This window comes from Narcine bancroftii, chromosome 5 (assembly GCF_036971445.1).
Source record: "Narcine bancroftii isolate sNarBan1 chromosome 5, sNarBan1.hap1, whole genome shotgun sequence".
Taxonomy (NCBI): Eukaryota; Metazoa; Chordata; class Chondrichthyes; order Torpediniformes; family Narcinidae; genus Narcine; species Narcine bancroftii.
In genome coordinates, this window is record NC_091473.1 from 54698804 (window position 1) to 54724824 (window position 26021).

Genomic DNA, 26021 nt, shown 5'->3' on the forward strand with positions numbered 1-26021 from the left:
TAAGAGAGGATCTTGAATGACTTCGTTGTAATATACTCCTTATAAATATTAATGTTAGTCAGTTTTTCATACATTCTCAACATGGTTCTTTCTTCAGTTTTACCTGGAACACAACTGCTACTGATTCACTGTACATCACTCGACCATTCTTGCCACAGAACCTTTCACCTTATCCTTTTCATGATTATATATTATCGGTGCTTTTGCTTCAATTTGCTTCACTTCCTCTCAACTTCTTCCTTTGCACATTTTCTCCTTGTTTAAACGGCTTAGGGCTGTGGGTGACAAGAAATTGAGGTGCTTTTGTTAAATTCCTTTATTTCCCCCCCAAAAAATGAAACCTGAATAATATTACACTAGCACAGTTTGATCTCTATCTTTCCAGCAAATAATCTATTGCATGGGCTGACTTAATTATATTTTTTCCTATCTGGGCATGAAGTGCAAGATAGAGATTAAATTGCATATTGTAGATAAATCATTGTAAAGACTGTAGAATGTGAGGAATGTTTCTTGCTCCAATAGAGTTTGTTTTTTATTGCAGTGAAGATTACAAGAGAAAATTAACATCCAATAATTCTAATCAGAAGTCCTGTAAATTAATAGCTTTGAGATCTCACTAGTTCACTAATTTAGATTAATGTGATATGTTATTTAAGAAGATGTGAGGGAGGTTTTTCTGTTGGTTAGTTCTGCATCTATCCAGAAAAGTTTGGCAACTTTGTCCATAGGGAAGAGGTTTAATGATCTCCATAAAAAGAGGATTTTTTTCAAGGCATTGAAATGACCTTTGCATTGTTTGTGGACAATTGCCTTTCAGGGGCTTTATCAGTTCTTTGCAAGCATGTGGCTAACATGTGGTCTCTGGTAACGTAATGCAATCGGAGCAGGATATTATAGAATATTTTATGGGAATATTTCATGAGATCTGGTTCTTTCACTTCCTAAGGAGGATTATTTCTATTAAGCTGTGAAAGGAGTTTCATGAGATCATAAGTTCTCAACATGTTTTGTTTATGCAGGTTTTTACACTGCATATAGAAGTGCCTAGAAATTGAATTGCAGCCACTTTTTGGTGCATTGTTTAGCTTCTTGTCCAATTGGATACTTCATGTAAAAAAAGAGAAATATTAGGTTTAGCCAGAATCCAGTTGAGAAGAGTCATACCAGAAGGATATCTGGTCTTCAAAGAATGCTCTCCACAATAGGAAGAGGGTGTTGGCACAAACTTGTCACCATAGAGACAAGAGGGATTTCAGGTTGGAAAAAAAAAGACAGCTTCCACATTCACTCAAGGAAGCATCCAAATCTAGTCAATGGGATGATACATTCTAGGTAGAAAGTCCAGTACACAGGAGTCCCAACAGACCCATTCTCAGATGAGCCTTGCAGTAGCTGGACAGACTTGCCCCTTCCAGTGTGAGAACCTCTGTCACATGGAAAGAAATAGAATGATCTCACCAGATTTCTCAAGGTGACCTGCACACCACTGATGACACCTATGAGGAAAGAGCTTCACAGGGAAGTACATTTTTGCAGAGTTTTGTTCTGTAAATGAATGGAACTCAGCAGGAAATATTGTCGTATTGTGTCAAGCTGTGGAAGTACTTGGAGCAGGATTATTCATTGCAGTTGAATCTGGGAATTTTCAGCATCATCTGGGCTTTCACACAAGCTCTTGGTGGACTCCACTGCTATTTATAAGAGAGTGCAGAGGATCTTCAAAGTGGTTATGGTTATAGGTTCTATGTACCTTGTTATATCAGTCATTTCCCATATGGAAGATCATGAGACTATGAATGCATCTTTGATGCTCTTCAGTAAAGGAGTTGTCAAGACCCTCAGATAGGATGCAACATTTCTGATATCTTGTCACATGGCCTGGCCCATGATTGGTGAGGTCTTCCAACATGTTCCTTCCACTGGGCGTAGACTAGCTCTCTGTACTTGATAACTTTGCCTGTCCTCTTAGCTCTGACTGCAGTGGACCCTTGCGTGTTCATAGATCATCAGAACGGGGGCGACGTCCCTTTCTGCCTCCTCAGGCAGAACATCGTGGCTGCCAGTGAGTGTGTTATTTCATCCCACCTCTAGTTCGTTGTAGCTTTTGGATCTCTTGGTTTTCCTTGGAGAATTTTAGTTTGAAAATACCTGACAGAAAAATCTTTTCACCAAGGAGTGTCGGATATCCCAGCCAAACTATGCACCCCTCCTCGTTCTGCTGGGAGGTGAGGTTGTGGATGCTGTGGATTGTCACATTTCTAGCTGCATACTTTTTCTTGATCCAGCTGCTCCCCAGTTTCTCCTCCTGTCCCTTGTGTTCTGGAACTCCACCCTTTTTCCTCCAGCAACATTTGCAAGGTTGCACAACACTATGACAAAAGTGGCACACTCTGCACTGCGTGACCATCCAGCTTACCTTGGAACTCTTGCAGGTAACCAGGTCTCACCCTTGGCAGACCAATTTTTCATTTACGACAGTCATAGAGCCACAGAGATGTACAGCATGGAAATAGACCCCATGATCCAGAGTTCATGTTGACCATCAACCATTGATCCTACATTAATCTAGTCATTTCTTCTCCCTACTTTCTCACCACCTCTCCCAGATCCTACCATTCAGCTACACTCTTGGCCAATTGACAGCATCATTTAACCCCCACCATATCTTTGGGATGCAGGAGGAAACCAGAGAAAACTTGTGTGGTCAAACTCCACATGAGACAGCCATGGAGGTCCAGGTTAAACACAAATTTCTAGAACTGTGGGACAGCAGCTCCACCAGCTGCAATCCTCGTTGTTGCTAGGCTGCCAGTCAGCTGCTCTGATGGGAGAGCACATTGAGGACTAAATGAGAGATCAGAAGGTATATTTTTCTACACAGAACAAATTGCCAGAGGAGACAGAGGCAATACTATGGTTAAGAAGCATTTGGGCAAGGTAGAGAGGGGTACAGGCCCAATGTGTGCAAATGGCACTTCAATGAGCAAGGCAGAGAGGCCCAATATTTGCAAATAGGGTCAGTGTAAGGGTCAAAATGGACGAGATGGGCCAAAGGGCTCGTTTTAGTGCTGCTCAGCTCTGATTATATGGTATGAGCAGCCATGGAGGTAAAGGGAGGTGCTTGTCCCTCACAATTACTCCTCCTCAGGCAGTACACCTGGCGTGTGGGCTCCCTCAGGATGAAGAAGAGCTGTGATTTTCTTGGAAGCATGGCATTTACCATAAGGAATTTCTTGTGGTCTGTAGCAACCTGAGTATTTATGGGAATGAACACCTTTCCTTTTCATTTTATCAAAAAAATGTCCAAGTGATCAAGGGATATCTTGATTAGGCATGTGGATCAATCAGCCTGCCAATGAAAGTTTCACCCAGTGCCTGAGCTTCCATCTGCTCCGCACTGAAATCAAATGGGTAAGATCATCCCTTCCCGAACAAAAGACCTGGGGGACCTCTGCTGCAGCAAGACAGGAAATTATCTACTGCAGCCCATTTGGATGGAGCTTGTGCCAAGGGGGCTCAGAGTCATTTTGTCTTTGATCTCCGCAGAGAGTGCAAGATCATGGCTACATGCCTTTTTGTATCTCAATGAAGACAGACATGGAAAACCTGCCTGCAAATACTTTATTTGTAAGGGAGGTCAACTCTCAAGGTTCTCAGAGGTAAGCCCAATGTCCCTTTCCCTGCTATCTTGAACCCACCCTAATTGGCAGCAAGGTATAGATGACATTTCTAGTATTTCCTAATTTTGAAACGTGTCATCTTTAAGGAAACATGGGGACGATATTCTGAATTACTATCTTATTAATCCAATAACCCAAACTTGGTAGATGCCGCTTTATGTAGCTTTAATTTGTTGATAAGACAGATAAACATTTTGCATAACTTCGCATTAAGATTTTCATAAAGATGAATAAACAAAGCATATACTGTATTTCACAATATAACAATATTTAACTTCAATGAGATATACAAGAAGAAACCAGACGGATTCAAAGAAAATTATCTCAAGCTCAAGTCCCCTTCTTAGTTAATTGAAGAATGTGATGCACGCTCTTACCCTTCCCAGATATTACAACATATTATGTCACGGTCAATATGGTAACACTACAAACAATAGTCTTTCTTAAAGAGACCAGCGCAACATTTAATGAACTAAGAATCAAAAACACAAGGTTCTAACTTTTACACAACGTTGCTGACAATGATGTTACGAATGGAGTTTTGCCAATGCTGTCATCATGAAGGCACTCAGTGAAGGAGTTTACAAGCAACATCAGACTTCTACTTAAAAAAATAACACTTGTTTAGTGGTAGCACACTTCCAGCAATTATACCTGAAGGTGATGAAACAGACTGTGACCTACTTCTGGAAGTGCTGACTGGTGTCTCCCAAAGTCTGTGAACTGCATCTTAGCAAAAAGGCTAGTACAAAGCTATTACAGTGCCAGGTACCAGCATTAGAATCTAGTGCTACCTGTAAGAGGTTTGCACATTCTCCCCATATCTGCGTGTCTTTCCTCCCACCCTTCAAAATGTACCGTGGATGTAGGTTAATTGGGGAATTTGGGCGACACTGGCTCATGGTCCTGTAGAGCCTGTCATTGTGCTGTATGTCTAAATTAAAAATTAAAAGGCAAATTATCCATCACATTTACTGAAAATTAAGATTTACTAAGAATGATTGACAACAGTCAAAGTATGAATCTTTGAAGTCCCATTTCTGTGAATGGAGATTTGTTAGTGAACATTTATTGTGGGACATTGGGGGCAGTAACAAATAGCACAGACATGGTTTCTTCAATAACATGCCCACCACAATTTTGCCCAAAAATGATCTCCAATAGAACCTACTCATCAAGTGTAAACCACACCGCATGACACTACGCATTCTTATTTCTAGGCTTGTGTATTTTTAATTCTCTGGAGGTTTAATGATTTACAATTGGGAAATGTTTTGGGTAATTGATTTGAATAAACCAGAAATTGCTGTTGATACCTTGATTGCACAAAAACTAATTATGTTCAATCAGATTCCTTTTTGCCTTCAGAGATGTTAACTGGAGGGAATTCTCATTAGATTCATTGAAAGATTCATTTGTATGTTTTTAAAATATAACTTTGATTCAGAGATGCAATGGTATCATAGCTAATCATAATAATTTCCTAGTTTCAACTAGTCTTTCATGGATATTGGAATTCCACCTGTTTTCTGGACCATTTTTATTCACTATTCATAACCATTCTTCCTTGATGCCAAGTCATTTAACATGATACTGAGGAAGGATAATACAATGAGTTTCCTCTTGTCTAAACATCTGGACCTAGGTGTAACAGCTTCAATTAGTTAAATTTGATTTTTTTCCCTGTCTCATGTTAGAAGGGGACAGGATGTATACAGTAAATATCAATATTGAGTGACCTTCATTCTCATTAGTTTTCCTGACTTCCACTGTTCCAATGAATACCCAACTGTGTAATTGGATCCTGGATTTACTCCCCTCAATACCACAATCACTGAGGATCGATAACGTCTCCACTATCTCCATCAGTACTAGAGTACCACAGGGCTGCGCTCTTCGCCCCCTGCTCTACTCACTTTACAACTATGACTGTGTGGCTTGGTACAACAATAACACCATCTACAAATTTGCTGACAATGCCACAGTTGTGGGTTGATTAAAAGGGGGTGATGAGTCGGAATGCAGGAGGGAGTCTGAGAACTTGGCTGAATGGTGTACTAACGACAACCTTGCATTCAATGTCACCAAAACCAAGGAGCAGTTTGTGAACTTCCAAGAGGGGAAAACCAGAGGTGCATGATCATTGGAGATTCAAGATGAGAGGGTGAATAAATTTAAATTCCTGGGAGCCACAATCTCAGAGGATAGCTCCTGTGCCAAGCACATGAATTTATCATGAAGAAAGCACATCAGCGCCTTCTCAGGAGTTGGAGGTTTGGTATGACATTGAAAACTGTAGCAAACTTATCTGTAGAAGTAGTGGGAAGTATGCTGACCAGCATGGTATGGGGGCACCAATACTTCAGAGTAGAAAGCGCTCTGAAAGGTAATTGGCACAGGCAAAATGCTCCCCACTGTCAAGAAAATCTACATGAAATGGAGGTGTTGGAGAGCAGCAGCAATCATCAGTGTTACACCACACAAGGCGTGCTCTGTTCTTGCTGCAGCCATCAGGAAATGGGCATTAGTGCCACAAATCCCTTACCACCAGGTTCAGGAATTGTTGCTACCCTCCACCATCAGACTCCTAAATAACAGACTCAATAAGAGATTCGCTTAAGGACTCTTACTTGGCACATTATTTATTATTGAATATTTTTTTTCTGCATTACAGTTTGTTTGCACTTTGTTACATTTCTCTTATTTGTATACAGTTCATATCTTGAATACAGTTTTCTTTTGCACTACAGACAAGTAGAAATTCTGCCTGGCCCACAGGAACAAAGAAATACTTTCAGGGTCGTATGTGATGTCATGTATGTCTTCTGACAATAAATCTGAACTTTGAATTTCTAATTGTTATTGAACCATAGAACATTACAGCATCCAGAGGCCCTTAAGCCCTTTTTGTTTGTGCGGAATTATCAGTGTGCCATTTCACTGCCCTGCAACCAGACCATAGCTCTCCATACCCTATCCAATTCATGCACCTGTCCAATTTTTGTTAATGTTAAAATTGAGCATGGATTTACCATTTCAGGTGGTAACACATTCTATTCTCCCACTACTCTCTGTGTGAAGAAGATCCCCCTAATGTTCTCCTTAAAACTTACCCCTTTTACCCATGTCTTCCAATTTGTACCTCACCTAACTGCCGACTTAAATTTACTCCATCACCCCTCATAATTTGTATACCTTTATCAAATCGGCCCTCATTCACTATGCTCCAGGGAATAAAGTCCAAATGTATTTAATATTTCTCTGTACTCAGTTCCTGAAGTCCCAGCAATAGCCTAGTAAATTACTACTGCAATCTCCTTTTTATTGATCTCTTTCTTGTAGTTAGGTGACCAAAACTGCACGCAATATTCCAAACTTGGCCTCACCAACTTCACCATACATCTCAACTCCTATACTTGATACTTTGATTAATGAAAGCCAATGTGCCAAAAGCTCTTTTTATGATCCTGTCGACCTGTAATTCCACTTTCAAGGAATTATGTATCTATATTCCCAGATCTCTCTATTCCACTGCACTCCTCAGTGCCCAACTATTTACCATGCATGTTCTATCTTGATTTGTCCTTCCAAAATGCAACCCCTCGCATTTGTCTTTACATTCTAAAAATGGCCGGATCATTGAGATTGTCTGACCATATCCAAGGTCTAATCAACAGGTTTCATAGGAAAATCAAATGTATTGCTACTGTGATCGAGTTAGAAAGTTCATTTTATTTAAAAAAAAAATTATTGAGTTTAATATAAATCTACATACATAGACATCTAGCAATAGCATACAACAGGTTGTATCATATACATATCACATATTTTAAGACCTCTAATTCTATATATTAATTATCAGTTAATCCATTTCTCATAATCTGTCCAATATATTATTGAATGAAAAATAAATGGAACCAGATTGAAAGCCCCTTTATATAGATTGTTATAATTTCATCCTATTTGTTATAATCTATGATAACTACACATAACCACACATGAAGACTCATTTATGTATTTATTTTAAAAAAATTAATAAGGAAAAAAAAACAAATTAATGTTACTGATCTAACCCCTCCCATTAACTAAGGTTAACTTGTAGAAATTATAAGATATGGATCAAATAGTGGCCTCTAGACAACAGATCGAAAACCCCAGGGGCCTCCAAACTTCTTAATGCTTCCAATTATAATAAAAGTCGTGAATGGGCCCCACATCTCATCAGATTGAAACTTTCTATCCTTAATGTTATATCAAATTTTCTCCAAACTTAAATAGGACATAACTTAAATAGAGTTACATAGATAGATAAGGTTGAACAGAGAAAAGACCATTGTGACATCTGTTCCAAAATCTGATAATGGCTTGAAAGAAACAGTTCAGGTACATTTTTAGAAAGGTTTAAAGAGGGAAGTGTTCAGGCAATGGCTGCGACACAGTTTCATGTAAACGTCTGTGGAGAGGAAAACCACATCACTAATTCCCAACAGTTAACCACCACAATTTAAGTATCTTTACGCAATGTCTGGAATCTGAAGCCACTGGGACTGAATTCAGAACTGATGGCTTCAACCTTTGAGAAGTGTGAATTCAAGTTTTCATTTCCTGACACTATCATAAAAATATTTATTGCTAAAACTTTAATTAGTTTGAACTAAACAATGTTATATTGGAAATAAGCTCAGCAAAGCAATTGCATTCACCTGATAATGAATTTCATGGTAACTTCCTGGAATGAAAGAATAAATATAAATTTACTTTTGCAACTTTAAGGTTGGGATTTGCAATTGCCCCATTGTACAAGCAATGGGGATATACAAAAGACTCTAAGATAGGCACACAGATGTAAGAAAAATTGAGAGGGGGGGAAATTAGATTTTTGTGGATTTGGTTTATATAGGTTGGCACAACATCATGGGCTGAAGGGCCTGTATGTATTTGTTATATTCTATGTTTAAACATTGGATTTTCAGTATCCTTTCATTTTCCTGTCTTAGGCCCATATCCCTTGAAACCAGTCAGAGTGTCTTTTAAACATTGCTATTGTAGCCACCATTGGCCCTTCCTCTGACACCTTGTTCCATACACTCTCCACCATCTATGTGAAGAGGGTGTCCTGCAGGTTCTAGTTAAATCTTTCCATTCTCCCATTAATACCCTGAGTAAAAGACAGCTATTTAGCTTGCATTTTTTAATATACCTAATTCAAGGTTTATTAATATGAAGTGATTGTATTACCAAGTTCACTCATTTCTCATGAGAGATTCATTTTGTATGTTATAGAACTTTGAAATAATAGAGTTGTAGAAATCCAGATCTCCTGGGCATTTTGTCATGCCATAAATGATTTTTCATATTCATGTGAAATTGTGCTGACTCTTAGTTTGGAAGCAGAGTAATGTGGATAATGAAATATTACTATAATTCTGTCTGGTGCTGCCCTTTTACTTTACTGCTAGATTGTGATTGATTGAATGACAAAGAGTTTACAACATCAAGACGGACCATTCAACTGAACGGAGTGTTTATGCTCCATTTCAGTGTATCAACTCTAAATCTTAATAATCCCCATGGGCCTCGTGAACTTGCCTTCGATTGTCTTAGATGTATCAAAGCTCTCTACTTTTACCAGATCTTCTGAAAGCAATTTCATCTTCCACTGCTTCATGAGTGAAATAATTTATTCTGAATGTCCCATAATATTAACGATCCTAAATTCTGTGCCCTCGCGAGAACATTTATTATAATTCATAATTTTAAGTGTTTTTTTATGACACAACTCAGATTTTTTCCTTGATTTCTTTGAAAAAGATGCCCAAATTTCTTATCTAGTAGTTTATTTGTTCTGACATAATCCTTGAGTCTTTTTCTGCACAGTCTCAACTTTGATTTCAAAGAAGAGGTGTGTTTCTGGGCATGATTCCTTTTCTAGAATTGATTTATTTTTGGTATCGGCACAATTACAAGGTAGAATTATCCATGCTGAATAGAAGAGTAGGAGTTTGTCTGATCATTCTTTACTATTAATTTTGTGTACTGATCCTGAGGTGGTAGAAACTGCTTATCATTGGAGATTTAATGAGATGCTATTTTAAAAAACAATGGAATTTATTGAATATGTTAGAGATCATATCACATTATTTTTGCAATCAAATAAATGTTCAGTAAAGAGTAAGTTTATTTTATGGGACGTTTTAAAAGTATATTTAAGGGGTCAGGTTATTAGTTATTCTGTGAGAGTTTTGAACAGTATTTGGCAGAGGCTCTGAAATTGGAGAAAGAAATAGAGGTGCTAGAGAAGAAATTTCAAATAAATTTAACCAAAGATAATAAGGTTCAGTTATCTAAATTTAAGTTACGCTATAATACTTGGGAAACTTATAAGTATGAGAAAATTATTCAAAGATCGAAACAATGATATCATGAGTTAGATGAGGTGGCCCATAAAGTTTTGGCTTTGCAGTTAAAGACTGAGCAATTTTCTAGGACAATAAATGCAGTTAGGAGAAATTCAACTATTGCATATAAACCCCAGGAGATTAATGATGAATTTTGTACATTTTATCAGGATTTATATACTTCCAGGGTAGTTCAGGAATACGAACAGAATGATTTTTTTTTGGCTAATTTAAATTTACTTTCTTTAAATGAGAATGATGTTAAGGAGTTAGATGGTGGGTTTACTGATTCAGAGCAAAGGAAATATTACAATCTATGCCCAGTGGGAAGTCTCCAGGAGAGGATGGATTTACAATCATTTAAAATGAATTTTATAAAGAATTTTATGATTTATTACTTCTGGTATCTACAGATGTGCTTACACAAGCTACAGAAACTGGTTCATTTCTGGAATCATTCTCTAAGGCATTAATAACAATTATTCCAAAGAAGGATAGAGACCCTTTAAAAGTGGCTTCATAGAGACTGATTTCTTTATTGAATGTGGATTATAAGATTGTAGCAAAGGTATTGGCCAACAGATTGGCGAATTATTTATCACAATTAGTACATGTAGATCAAGCATGTTGTATTAAGAACAGGTACTCAGAGAATAATATTACTAAATTTATTATGATAATTAATGCACCAAGACAGCAACTCAACCAACCAATGATAGTAGCGCTAGACATGGAAAAAAACCTTTGCCCATGTTGAGTGGAATTTTTAATTTAAAGTATTAGAAAGATTTAAATTTGGACCATTCTTTATTGGTTGAGTGAAGTCATTTATATATGAGTCCTACAAATGGACAGGTATTTAATGTGTCTAGATCAACCAGACAGGGCTGTGTATTATCACCAGTCTTGTTTGCATTGGTTATTGAACCATTGTCACAAGCGATTAGACAAGAGGTTGAAATTAAGGGAATTAAAGTAGGTGAGCAAGAATATAAAATTAATTTGTTTGCAGATAATGTGTTGAAATATTTACCACACCCTAGACATTTTTTAGGATCATTACAAAATTTGTTGAATCAATATGGAGAAATTTCTGGTTATAAAGTTAATTGGGATAAAAGTGAAGTATTAGCAATATCAGATGTAGATTATTCAGATTGTAAACAACTTACAAAGTTTAGATGGTCTGATTAAATATTTAGGTGTAATAGTAGATAGAGAATATCAGAATTTGTACAGATTAAATTATGTATCTTTATTAAATAAGATTAAATTTGATTTGAATAGATGGAAGGATTTGCCCATAACTGATTTGGAGAGTAAATTGTATTAAAATGAACATTTTTCTACATATTCAATATCTTTTTCAATCTATTCTGTGTTTTGTACCAAAAATCTTTTTTATAGAATTAAGCAGGGTGGTTCTATTGTTTTTATGGAAAAATAAATTGTCGAGAGTTTGTTTGCAGAAGTTGACATGGAGATACAAGTTAGGTGGACTTCAATTACTAAATTTTCAGAATTACTATGAAGCTGCACAATTAAATTTATCAATAGGATATTTGATATTGATCAACCTCCAATATGGGCCAAGCCAAGGTGGATCAGATTTTAGAGAAGAGTGTATAGCATTTTATACATAAATGGAATGCTTTTCTTTTGCAAAAGTATAAATTGCCAGTTTTGAGACATTTAATGGATATTTGGTATAAAAGAGATCAAATTATAGGAAATAAAGGTAAAATTTCAGCTAAGACACCATTATAGCAGAATAAAATAATTCCTTTTTCACTTTATACCCCCTATTTGAAATATTGGGAAGTAAAAGGCATCAAGTTGGTAGAGGATAAACAAGATAATAAGGAAATTCTTATGGAAAAGGGGGGAAACTGAGGATAGCACTAGATAAATTAACAGAATGGTACAAACAAGGAGGCTTACAACTACCAAACTTTAAGAATTATTATAGAGCAGCACAATTAAGATACCTATCAGATTTTTATCAAACAAGGGAAAAACCAAATTTGACCAGATTAGAGCTAGATAAAATAGGGGAGAAGATACCTGAACATATACTATTTAAGTGGGATGAAAAATTGGTGCAACATAGGAATTCACCAGTATTGCATCATCTGCTCAACATTTGGAAGAAGATTCACATAGAAAGGAATAAAATAAATGATCAACTACCAAAATTAATATTGACACAAAATCAACTAATCCCTTTCACAATAGAATGGGAGAGAAAAGGGATCAAAAGAATAGAAAATTGTTTTTCAGGAAATAAATTATTATCTTTTGAACAAATGAAGGATAAATATAATATAACTCACGATACAATGTTTGCATACCACCAACTGAAAACCTACTTGAAGGACAAATTGTGAAACAGTGTGAGGTTACCAAAAGGAAGCAATTTTGAATATGCGATTACATGATAATTAAAAAAATTATAACAAACATGTACATCAAACTGCAAGAAAAGGAGAATGAGGAAACAAACTGTAAACCTAAACAAAAATGGGAACAAGATCTAAACATAAAGATAAAGAATGAAACATGGAAAAAGCTAGGATGGAGCACAAAAAAGATTTATTATGATAGCCTTAGCTGTAGCAAAAAAAATGTATAATGTCAACCTGGAAATTAGAAGACAACTTGAGAATACAACAATGGTACATAGAAATAAATAAATGTATTCCATTAGAAAAAATAATATATAATTTAAGAAATAACATCACAATATTCGAACAAATATGGGAACCATACATGAAACACAATATAGAAATCCTACCACGGACCTCCACCACCTAAAATGACAGAAGGAGAAAACAATGAAATAAACTGACCCAGTATGTAAAAATAGAAGACACAAATTTCTTGTTTATTTTTATTAAATGACGACATTGTTTAACGGGTTTAATGTATCATATAGATTGAACTTTGAATAAATGGGGAGGGGGGGGTGAGGAAGGGAGGGGGGAAAAAGGGGAGAAAATGACACTATATATTCAAGAGAAAAATGTCTGTATGTATTTTGGTCAGAATGGTTCATAGTGTGAAAAATTAAAAAAAATAAAAAAAAGTTGGTAGAGGATTGTTTTGAAGCTGGTATGCTTCTTTCTTTTACCAGACCGAGAAAAATTTGGGATATCATCAAGCTCTTTATTTGCTTATTATCAACTTCTGCCGTTATTGTTAGAACATTTTGATGGGAATTGGCTTTAACTGGACTAACTAAATTTGAGATATTAATTGCTGATAAGGGGAAGAAATGGTTTATTTCTGAAATGTATGCGTTATTACAGGAAAAGATGGTTAAGGTTGATTTATATAACATGAAGGATAAATGGGAGAAGGACATCTATTACATTATCCCAGGTGTAATGGATGAATATGTGTACAGATAGTGCTACGAAATTAATTAATGTCAGATATAGTTTAGTTAATTATAATTTTCTGCATCAGTTGTATTTGACTCCTGAGAAGTTGAAAAAATATGGTTTTAGTTCTTTGGATTTGTGTTTTCTTTGTGGAAAACATACAGGTACTTTCTTACATTCAGTATGGATATATGAAAAAGTTAAACCTTTTTAGGAAAAAATTATTAAGTTTTTGGAAGATTTGTTCAAGATTGATTTGCAACTTGATCCATTATTGTGTCTATTTGGCTATACTAACATATTAACAATGGGTTTGCGATTAGATAAATTCCAAATAGCATTTATATGTCTGGTGTTAGCGGTGGCTAGGAAATGTTTTTCTGTTACGTGGAAGAATGATGTTGAATTGAATATACAAAGATAGCATAATGAAATTCAGTCATGTATTTATTTAGAGAAGATTACTTATAATTTATGAATAATTGTTCTTTTTTTGTTAAGATGTGGACTTTATATCTGAAATGTATGGGTTTGGATACAAGGTAAATGTTATTTTTTTAACATTGTAAAGGGTTGGCACACAACACAGCAACAGATAAATACCCTGTAGAGCTCGTTGAAAGAATCAAAGACTTGTTGATCCACCAAGGCTTTGATTCTTTCGACGAGATCTACAATTTTATTAGCAAAAGACAGGAGCTCTTCACAGGTGGCCGACCAGTCCGGAATGATCCGACCTGGCTAGGGACACAACCCTTTAAGGCCCAGACAATAGGCGTGGCTTAGCTCTCAGCCAATCGCTGTAAGCACAGTCTAGATACAGTAACTATATACATTGGTGATCGATCTGTACTATCACATACCCAAAATATGTATTTTGCTCTGACGGGGGTGGGGGAGGGGAGGGATGTAGGGGTGGGTTGGGGGAGGGGGGTAGCAGGGGAGTAGTGTTTTTTTAAATATTTTGTATGTTTGTATCTTGCAAAATTATAAATAAAATTTTCAACAAAAATAAGGTGCATTTGATGGATCTTTTGTCCCACCCTTCCAGTGATTTGGGTCAGCTTCTGATCTCCTTTTCTGTCTCTGTGGTGTTTGTGTGATCTTCCAGTGACTCTGTGCATTTTCTTTGGTGGCTCAAGTTTCCTCCCATATCCCAAAGATGTGCAGGTTTGGCCACTGATAATTGTTCTGAGTGTTCAGGTAGAACTAGAATATTGGGATGAACTGATGGAGATGTGGACAGAGCAAATCTGGATCAGTGCAGGTGGATGCTTGATACTCAATGTGATCTTGGCAGTATGAAGGGCGTGTTTCCATGCTCTGAGTCTTCAGCATTTTGTAAAATACAAGCTGGAACAGCATTGAAAATGTGGCCGCTAAATCATTTTGTCTGAGTTTAACATTAGATCATTGCTTATCTTGGTAATAAGCCAAATAGTTAGATTTGTATTCAATTCATATCTTTGTCTCAGGCTTAGAAAGTTATGAATATATACCTGTTGATTCAGCGAAGGATATTTATAGTCCACAAAATAATAAAAGGCAGATATGTAGTATAATCAAAGAAAGTATAATCAAAGAAAGTATAATCAAAGAAAGTATAATCCAAGAAAGTATAATCCAAGAAAGTATAATCCAAGAAAGTATAATCCAAGAAAGTATAATCCAAGAAAGTATAATCCAAGAAAGTATAATCCAAGAAAGTATAATCCAAGAAAGTATAATCCAAGAAAGTATAATCCAAGAAAGTATAATCCAAGAAAGTATAATCCAAGAAAGTATAATCCAAGAAAGTATAATCCAAGAAAGTATAATCCAAGAAAGTATAATCCAAGAAAGTATAATCCAAGAAAGTATAATCCAAGAAAGTATAATCCAAGAAAGTATAATCCAAGAAAGTATAATCCAAGAAAGTATAATCCAAGAAAGTATAATCCAAGAAAGTATAATCCAAGAAAGTATAATCCAAGAAAGTATAATCCAAGAAAGTATAATCCAAGAAAGTATAATCCAAGAAAGTATAATCCAAGAAAGTATAATCCAAGAAAGTATAATCCAAGAAAGTATAATCCAAGAAAGTATAATCCAAGAAAGTATAATCCATCAGACTGGAGTTGATCTGATTATTTTCATATGAAAGAATATCTGTGATGCTTTTTCAATTATAACTGGCTACGTTGTAGCTTAGATTAGTCAGACCAGAAGTTGAGATTAATAGGCTTTAATTCCTATAAATGTACAGGCATATCATGCATGCTGGTGGCTCGATTCCAAGGTAGTACTGTGGGAGGGGATTGGGTGGTACCACCTTTATTAGGAATCCTGAGGGGGAGGAGTTACAGTATCAGGGACGGGCCAACCAGTACAATGACTGTATTATATTCACCCCTTCTCTTGAAACAAAGTCTGGCAGGGTGAAGTGTCAGAATCCATTCAAAGTCTATTTACAACTTTAGGTTGTCCAATGGTTTTGTCCGTTAGACTGACCGTCGTAGTACCAACTGTGGTGTAGCTGTAGGCTCCTGGTCAGTTCAATGAGCACCACAGTTGCAGGGGCTCCTGCATATGCCAGGTTCCAGACAAAGACAGTGTCTCTTTGACCATCCTGGTACTGCACATAGGCATACTGGGGGTTCACATGGAGGAGGTAGACCTTCTCGAACAGGGAATCTGCTGTGTGGGTTCGGGTTTATCTCTGGTGTAGCACAGCCCCTGAGGTCATCAGCCAGACTGGTAGAGTTGTTCCTGACACCGACGTCCTGTGGAAGGAGAATAATTTTTTATGTGGGTTTGCATTTGTCACGCCTGGTGGCATGGAACACCTCTGGTAGGACATCTTGCCACTGGGAGACAGGCAGCACTTTTGACTTGAGGGCCAGAAAGACTGCTCTTCAAATGGTGCCATTCTCCCTTTCCACCTGGTTATACCCCTCAGGGGTTATAGCTGGTGGTCCGACTTGTGGCTATGCCTTTGGCCAGCAGGTATTGATGCAACTCTTTGCTCATGAATGAGGATTCCCCCCCCCCCCCACCCAAGTCACAGTCGATGTAACTTGGGTATCTGAAGAGGTTATGCAGAGACAATGATGATGGCTGTAGTCCTATCTGGGCAGGTGATGGTGAACACGAATTGTGAGTATTCGTCAACAATGTTGAGAAAACACACATTTTGGCTAATGGAGGGGTGTGGGCCTTTGAAATCCATACTTAGACATTCAAAGGGGTGGGTGGCCTTGATCAGGTGTGCTTTTCCTGGCCTGTAGAAATGCAGCTTCAACTCGGTGCAGACTGGGCAGCTGTGGGGCAGCTTCCTGATGTCCTCAACTGAGTATAGGAGGTTGCAGGCTCTCACAAAATGATATAGCCTGGTGACACTGGGGTGGCAGAGGCTGTTGTGAAGGGCTTGGAAGCAATCTGCTTGCAAGTTGGTGCAAGTACCCCAGGACAGGGCATAGAGAGGGTCGTTGAACTTCCTGGGCTGGTTCAAGATCTTGTAGTTGTAGGTGGACAGTTCAATTCTCCACCTCAGGATGTTGTCGTTCTTAATTTTTCTCCCCTGTTTTTTGTTAAACATGAATGTGACTGCACATTGTTCAGTCAGCAGGGTGAACAGTTTGCTGGCTAGATAATGCATCCAGTGGTGCACAGCATCCACTATGGGCTGGGCCTCTTTCTCAATGGCTGAGTGCTGGAGTTTGGGGCCCTGGAGGGTACATGAGAAAAATGCCACTGGCCTGACCACCTGGTTCAGTGTGACAGCCCAGGTGAAGTTGCTCTCTACCTGGAATGGGATGGATTTGTGTACAGTGTACATTGCTACCTTGGCAATGTTGCCTTTGATGTGAGTAGTTTTTAAATGGGGACAGGCTTTGTCAGTATAATTAGGGATCCATTGTACATAGTATGAAATGAACCACAGGCACTTTTTCAGGGCCTTGAGTTTATGGGGGAGTGTGAGCTCCAGCAGGGGCCACATATGCTCAGGGTTGGATCCATGACTCCATTTTTCACCATCACCCGAGTATAGTAGACACAAAGTGTGGAACACATTTCTTCTGGTTATACATGAGATTTGGGGCTTTAGTTGTCTAGAGGAATTTTTGCATTCAGTCCATCTCCCTCTGGAAGACCAAAATTCAGTTTGTGACTCCAAAAGGGTCCCTGAGGAAATGGCAAAGGTGGCTGTCCGCCTTGAATGCCATATATGGGCTGTCCTCCAGGTGGTTCAGTACGTTCTGATAGGCCAATGAGGTCAATACTGGAGAACATCTGGTACTGGGCAATCTTGTTCACCATATCGGCTATGCGGGGAAGGGGGAAGGCATCCGTGTCCAAGAGGGTGAACCAGTTGGTGGTCTGGCTGTAGTCTATGACCATCCTGTGCTTCTCTCCGCTCTTTACCACCACCACCACCTGAGCTTTCCAAGGGCTTGTGCCTTCTGATGCCCTCTGCCAGGAATCGCTTAGCTGCAGACTTGATAAAGACTCTGTACCCGGGACGGTATCACTTGCTCTTAGTTTCAACAGGCTTACAGTCGGAGCGTGCAGTGGGATCTGGAAGGTGGACAGACCACAAGTCATGAGCAGTGGGCAGTGTTTGGGTCGCTGATTGGCTGTTTGGGGGAAGACTAGATGGATGGTTTAAAAATTGGTTATTATGGACATTGAGGGAGGAGTGGAGCCTGTCATATTTCATCAGAATACTTTTAAGTTGGCACTGGAAGTCCAGCTCCAGTCTGACCAGCGCACAGAATTGTGGCATAATGAGCAATTTAAAATTCTTGATGGAGCAGCGCTATACAGTGCCCGGATATATAAGGCTATCAGTACTTCCCATGTCGTACAAGCAGTTTGTAATGAGGCCGTTTATCTCAATGTCCATGGTGGACCTTGCTGTGGAGGCTGCTCCGGTCCAGAATGATAGACGCCAGTGTCAGTTCATTGTTTGACTTGCTGCTACTGTATGTGTGCGTCAGCAACCTCCAAGATGTCTGTCCCAAAGATAGCTGGCCCAATGCTTTGCATGTGGTTGCTGCCTGAAATGACATTGACCCTGGCCATCACGCCTTGGTTCCCGCCATGCTGTTCTCCACTACCAGAAGTGGAGCCGGAAATGACGCGGTCCAAGATGACGACAGCACTGCAAGGGGAATGTCTGGACCTACATACTCATGTGTCATGTCCTTTTCTTCTGCAGATGGAACAGTTCGCACTTCTAGCAGGACCCTTCTTCCATGAGTGCTTTGTCTGGCTGCAGTAATAGCATTTTTGGTGCTCATTTATAGTGGCTGCTGTTTGGGACCCCTGCATCCCAAGATGGCAGGATCCATGCTCCCCATGTGGTGGCCGTCTTGCCAGAGGAGTTAGCCTTTGCATTTTTTTGGGCCATCTCTCGTGCCTTGGCATGATCGACCACATCCTGCAGGGTCCGATCGTCCTTCTCCAGGAGTCTTTGTCTGATACAATCAGACCTGAGACCAGCCAACACATGTGAACCTGATCTGTTCCTCCTGCTTGACAGCTGCCATAATGTTGGTGTGGTCACAAGCTTGTTCCAGCTCCCGCAAGGCCCAAATGTATTTGTCAATGGACTCACCAGGCGCTTTTTGACGGCTGCCCAGGAGGTATCTGGCATAGGCCACATTCTTTGGGGCCAGGTGTTGCTTTTGCAGGAACCCCATAGCAGCTGAGAAAGTTTTATTCTCTGATTTCACCTCAGTAATTTAGCTTTTACTTTTGACATTTATCTTTCTCACTCTTAACCCAGGCCTCTCATTTCCTGCTTATTTTTCTTTCAGTACTTGCTTTGAATTTGAATTAAATATTCCAATTTGTATTTCTAATTCAATCTCTAAAAAATTTCGCAATCTGTTTATCCAGGGAGGCATGCTGTTTCTTTACTCATTTACACAAGTCTATTGCCTGTAGAGGAAGCTACAATCTTTGATTAGCTGATTGAACACAAGAGATTAAGACAGGAGAAAGTTGTTCTGCCCTGCACAGCTTTTCTGGCATTTAATTTAACATTAGCTGATCATTTACCTTCAGTGCAACCTTCAATAACAGACCCACAGAAAACCCTGCAAAAGGTGATAGACACAGCCCAGGATATCACTGGCAAAACCCTCCCCACCATCAAGAACATCAGCCATGAATGCTACCATTGGGGATCATCAAAGATCCACACCCCCCAGCACTCAGTCTGTTCTTTCTGCTACCATCAGAAAGAGGTATAGGTGCCAAAAGACTCGTACCACCAGGTTCAGGAACAGCTGCTACCCCTCTACCGTCAGAATCCCCAACAACAAACCCAATCAGAAACTTACTTTTGCACTTCATTGATTTTTTTTTTCTCTCTCCCTGTATTGCACAGTCAGTTTGTTTACATTTCTTTATTTGTTTACATGTATACATTGAATCTATTATTTTTTGTACTACCAATAAGTGGTGATTCTGCCTCGCCTGCAGGAAAACGAATCTCAGGGTTGTATGTGATGTCATGTATGTACTCTGACAATAAATTTGAACTTTGAACATCTATGGATTACTCTAGTATTTTGTTGTTCTTACTGGACGATGCATGGGATGTTGAACTGTACTGCTCACAAAGCAAATTTGGCATATGTGACAATTAACTTGAACTTGAACCTCTATTTTTGTTTGATACAACCTTCAGTGCCAAAGTATATTTTATGAGATGCCGTTGTCTCAATGTGGCTCTTGTTTAATCTAAACATATTCCATCAACTTCACTATTATATTCCTATTCACTCTCCCAATATTCCATCAGGTACTTACATATGGAAAAATTGATTTGCTCTTTATTGTGGGTCATTACTGTATCTGTTGTTTACCAACTAAAAGAATGAGCATGCAAATAACTGATCTTGCTAATAAACAAAATAGATGATAAAGATTATAAAGGGAGTTTATTCATTTCACAATAATTTGGCTTGTGGTGCTTAATGATTGTAAACACAGTTGAGGGCAGTGTTCATCATTGATTAAAATTGGCTGAGTTAATTTTTTATGTTATATTGATAGCATGCAAGATAATACATTTGACAATCAGACATTGTATGATCCAGATATAAAATGTTGAATGGTGTAGCTTGTCCTTATGGGGTGATACAGATGAACTGGTTATCCTGTTTTTTTCTTGGAGAGAGGGATCCATCAAAAATCACCATGTGTGAATCTTTCATTTGGATCCTCTCTAACTTTGCATTTCATGCTGTATGTTGTATTAACACAGGAATGTTACTTTAGTTAAATCCCAGGGCATCATGATCATAAAATCTTAATTTTTTGAGCACCACTGGTATCCACAAAACATTTTCGTTCTGGAATAGCTTCTCTGACTTCTCTGAGTTTATTTCTGTTTCTCTCTGGTCTGCCTTTGTCTCTCTCAACAATGTATGTTCTGATTTTAGAGCTGTGGAAATACTGCAAACCAATTTGCACCACACAGTTAAAGTAGCATAAAGGTTCAGCTTTTTCGAAGAAGATCCATCATGTAGAAACTGAAGTATAACCATATAACCATACACAGCACAGAACAGGCCAGTTTGGTCCTACTAGTCCATGCCGGAACAATTCCCCACCCTCCTAGTCCCACTGACCAGCACCTGGTCCATACCCCTCCAATCCTCTCCCCTCCTTGTAATTATCCAGTCTTTCCTTAAATGTAAATAACGTCCTTGCTTCAACCACTTCTGCCGGAAGCTTATTCCACATCCCAACCACCCTTTGCGTAAAGAAATTTCCCCTCATGTTCCCCTTATAATTTTCCCCCTGCAATCTCAAACCATGGCCTCTGGTTTGAATATCCCCCACTCTTAATTGAAAAAGCTTATCCACGTTGACTCTCTCTGTCCCTTTTAAAATCTTGAACACCTCCATCAAATCCCCCCTCAATCTTCTACGCTCCAGAGAAAAAAGCCCCAGGCTGCTCAACCTTTCTCTGTAACTCAAACCCTGACATCCTGTCAACATTCTCGTGAACCTTCTCTGCACTCTCTCTATTTTGTTTATATCCTTCCAATAATTCAGTGACCAAAACTGCACACAGTATATCAAACTTGGCCTCACCAATGCTTTGTACAATTTCATCATAACATCCCAACTCTTGAATTCAATACTCAGATTTATGAAGGCCAACATTCCAAATGCCTTCTTCACCACTCTATCTATCTGAGTACCAACTTTGAGGGTACTATTTACCATAACTCCTAAATCCCTTTGTTGCTCTGCACTCCTCAATTGTCTACCATTCAACGTATATGACGTATTTAGATTTGCCTTTCCAAAATGCAACATTTCACACTTATCTGTATTAAATTCCATCAGCCATTTCTCTGCCCACTCCTCTAGCTTTCCTATATCTCTTTTTAAGCTACGGTAATCTTCCTCACTGTCCACAATACCACCAATCTTTGATTCATCTGCAAACTTACTTATCCAATTTACCACCCCTTCTTCCACATCGTTTATATATAACAAATAATAGTGGACCCAGGACCGATCCCTGAGGAACTCCACTAGTCACTGGCCTCCAATTTGACAAACATTTTTCTACCAGTACTCTTTGACACCTCCAATCCAAACATTGCTGAATCCATTTCATTACCTCCTTATTTATACCTAATGCCTCCACCTTTTTTCCTAACCTCCTGTGGGGAACTTTGTCAAAAGCTTTACTAAAGTCTAAATAGACAACATCCACAGCCTTTCCTTCATCAATCTTTTTTTGTAACCCCCTCGAAAAACTCTATAAGGTTTGTTAAGCATGATCTACCCCTGACAAAACCATGCTGACTACTACCTATCAATCCCTCTTCTTCCAAATATTTGTAAATACCATCCTTCATAACACTTTCCATCAACTTACCCACCACAGACGTCAGACTCACAATTTCTGAGAAATTGAAATTCTGGAACCTATCTGATCCTGGAAAAGTGGGGTCTAGGACATTTTGGTACCTACATTTTGGCGCCGGACATTTTGGCTTCCACAATTTGTCATCCACCATTTGGCACTCTTCATTTTTCCACCCATAGTTTGATGCTGGACATTTTGGTATTAACAGTTAGGCTCCAACAATTTATTCACTTATTATGAAGGGAGGAGCCGTGCTTCGGCTGTCGTGCAGGACCATGCACTCAAGACGGGTTGTCGCTCTATCACGCCAAGTCAAGTCACTATGGGTGTCGGAGACTTACCCGTGATGACTGAGTCAATGTGTCAACAGGACCAGGGGATCGGGGAAACTGGGTAGAGGGGATTTGGGGTGGTTGGAGGGGACAGGGTGGAGGAGGGTAATCGTGGTTGATGAAGATATCAGAGTCCGGTCCCAGGCCTTGGGACAACCTACCTCTGCTACCCTAAAAGCGCTCAGCCACAGGTTCTCTCCCATCTGTTGCTGCTTACTCACTGCCATGCACTGGTAAGCCTCCAGTGCCTGTAGTGCTGTGTCGGTCAACTTGACATGACAGAGTGACAGCCAATGTCCCAAGTACAGGGTCCTGCACGACAGCCTGAAGCACCACTCCTTGCTTTGTAATAAGTATAATAAGTGAATAAATTGTTGGAGCCTGTTAGTGCCAAGAAATAATTTTAATTAATGCTTAATATTTATTATATTCAATGAAAATCATAATAAATTACATGTCATGTCTGTCACCAAATGCAAGAGCCAGAATCAAGGTACGGATGCCAAAATATCCGAGGGGCTACAAAATTCAATTTTTGCCCAAATGTCCGACCCCAAACTGTGGAGCCATAATGTCCAATTCTGCAATCCATTAACATTGTTTCTCTTTCCACATCCATTACAGCACTGACCACCCATCCATTATACCATCTAAGTGAGGCACTGCCTTTGCAAAGGAGCCATCATCATAAAGGAGACCTTCACCCTGATCATAACCTCTTCTCATTGCTATCTTCTGCAGTCCAGTACTTTGAGGTTCAAGAGCAATTTTTTTCAACAGCCACCAGACTCTTGAACCCACCACCCCCCCATACTATCTCAACCATTAACTATTCCAAGATGACTAAAGCATCTGTCTGTACCATTGAAACGTCACTTTTTTTGCAGTGAGGATTTTGTGTGTATCTATTCTTGTACATCCGGTACCGCACGGATGGCAGTCTCTTCAATCTGAGGCGCCTGCAAGCTCACACCAAGACACAAGAGAAACTTGTCCGTGAACTACTCTTTGCAGATGATGCCGCTTTAGTTGCCCATTCAGAGCCAGCTCTTCAGCGCTTGACGTCCTGCTTTGCGGAAACTGCCAAAATGTTTGGCCTGGAAGTCAGCCTGAAGAAAACTGAGGTCCTCCATCAGCCAGCTCCCCACCATGACTACCAGCCCCCCCACATCTCCATCGGGCACACAAAACTCAAAACGGTCAACCAGTTTACCTATCTCGGCTGCACCATTTCATCAGATGCAAGGATCGACAATGAGATAGACAACAGACTCGCCAAGGCAAATAGCGCCTTTGGAAGACTACACAAAAGAGTCTGGAAAAACAACCAACTGAAAAACCTCACAAAGATAAGCGTATACAGAGCCGTTGTCATACCCACACTCCTGTTCGGCTCCGAATCATGGGTCCTCTACCGGCACCACCTACGGCTCCTAGAACGCTTCCACCAGCGTTGTCTCCGCTCCATCCTCAACATCCATTGGAGCGCTCACACCCCTAACGTCGAGGTACTCGAGATGGCAGAGGTCGACAGCATCGAGTCCACGCTGCTGAAGATCCAGCTGCGCTGGATGGGTCACGTCTCCAGAATGGAGGACCATCGCCTTCCCAAGATCGTATTATATGGCGAGCTCTCCACTGGCCACCGTGACAGAGGTGCACCAAAGAAAAGGTACAAGGACTGCCTAAAGAAATCTCTTGGTGCCTGCCACATTGACCACCGCCAGTGGGCTGATAACGCCTCAAACCGTGCATCTTGGCGCCTCACACTTTGGCGGGCAGCAGCCTCCTTTGAAGAAGACCGCAGAGCCCACCTCACTGACAAAAGGCAAAGGAGGAAAAACCCAACACCCAACCCCAACCAACCAATTTTCCCTTGCAACCGCTGCAATCGTGTCTGCCTGTCCCGCATCGGACTGGTCAGCCACAAACGAGCCTGCAGCTGACGTGGACTTTTTTACCCCCTCCATAAATCTTCGTCCGCGAAGCCAAGCCAAGCCAACTTGTGTTTGTCACAACAAAATCTCACAACCTATCAGATGCCACCTTGCCCAAAAGAAGATTTAATGTTTGTGATAATGCAAATAAATGTGCAGCATAACTTCACTTTGGGGGGGGGGAGGGGGAAGGATTGCAATTTTGAGAGCAATTGAGATTGAATAACAGCCCTTAAAATAACTCCGTTCTTTCAGTTCCTATAAATTCACATCGCCATTATTTCACATTGATAAAAGTCAAGGAAGCAGTGTGTCAGATATTCCTTTCACTCGAAAACTTCTAAGAAATTTGGTAACAGAGTGATTGTACTTCCCAACTAGAAACAAAAAGGCAGGATGTTTTTGTGAAACCATCAATTACACTTCTCTGAATCTGCGCATAGACTGCTTGTCATCCATTCCTGGGTCAGACATGTTTTGGCTTATAAACCTTTATTTTTAATTATAAGGAGTCCTTCCCCTGACTAGTTTTCAGCCTGACCACCAACAATGTATTGAGGTCGTATTCAAGGCATTATCTCTCATAGTTTCTGCCAAGGAACCAGTGAAGAAAGAGAATTTTGAACCTTGGGAGTGAAATGTTGCCCAAGTAAATTATTTTTTTATGATATCAGGGAAATCATCAAGAAAAATAATTCCTTTGCACTCTTGCATTCACTTCGAAAATAGTTTGCAAAAGTACTTCAAATATTTACAAAAACATTTGATTGCAAAATTTGCACAAATTTTAATGTAAAGCATTTGAAGGCAAAGACCACAATCACTGTGGAACTTTCCAATTGACTGATGCATCTAACATATTAAAACTTTAGCAGGAAAGAATGTGCAGTAACTGCTGCTGCTATTCATGGTTTAAGCCTTTGTTTAAATATCTGGAGTTCTCCAATAGGTCACCTTCCAAACTTGCCGAATGAGATGGTTCCAGCTTCCGCTTCCTTACTTCAATGGTATTTGGCCAATAACACACTCACATTGTCACATCAAGAGATTAATGTAATTCTATTTGCTTTCTGTTCCAATTCTCACTTTACAATTTATATAGCACACAGTATTAATACATTTCTAGCCAGATATCTCTGAACGTAGAAGTCATGTGGTGAGGATTACAGTAGTCAGAAATTAAACTCCAGACATTCAATACATTTTTACTGAAAGTTTTGAAAGATAAATTTATTTTTTTTTAAGGCATGGACATCCAAGAGTTATAGAATCATAGAGTAATACAGCATAAAATGAGCCTATTGGCCCACTCACTGAAGTTAGCCAAGTTGCCTTTATTTTGACTGACGTTTGGCCCATTTCCCTTTCAACTTCTTTAATCCATGTATCCATCCAAATACCTTT

General features: G+C 39.2%; 1 protein-coding gene and 1 long non-coding RNA gene across 3 annotated transcripts in view; one reads left to right on the top strand and one right to left on the bottom strand.

The window, feature by feature from the left end:
• The window catches only part of LOC138763389 (BMP/retinoic acid-inducible neural-specific protein 3-like), a 185329-nt gene that overhangs the window by 10900 nt on the left and 148408 nt on the right, over positions 1-26021 (top strand). The gene's annotated exons all lie outside the window — the stretch shown is intronic.
• Positions 1-26021, bottom strand: part of LOC138763391 (uncharacterized) — a 43375-nt gene that overhangs the window by 10300 nt on the left and 7054 nt on the right. The window contains exon 2 of the long non-coding RNA XR_011357517.1: positions 104-275. This is a non-coding gene — a long non-coding RNA (uncharacterized lncRNA). The remainder of the gene's footprint in view (positions 1-103; positions 276-26021) is intronic.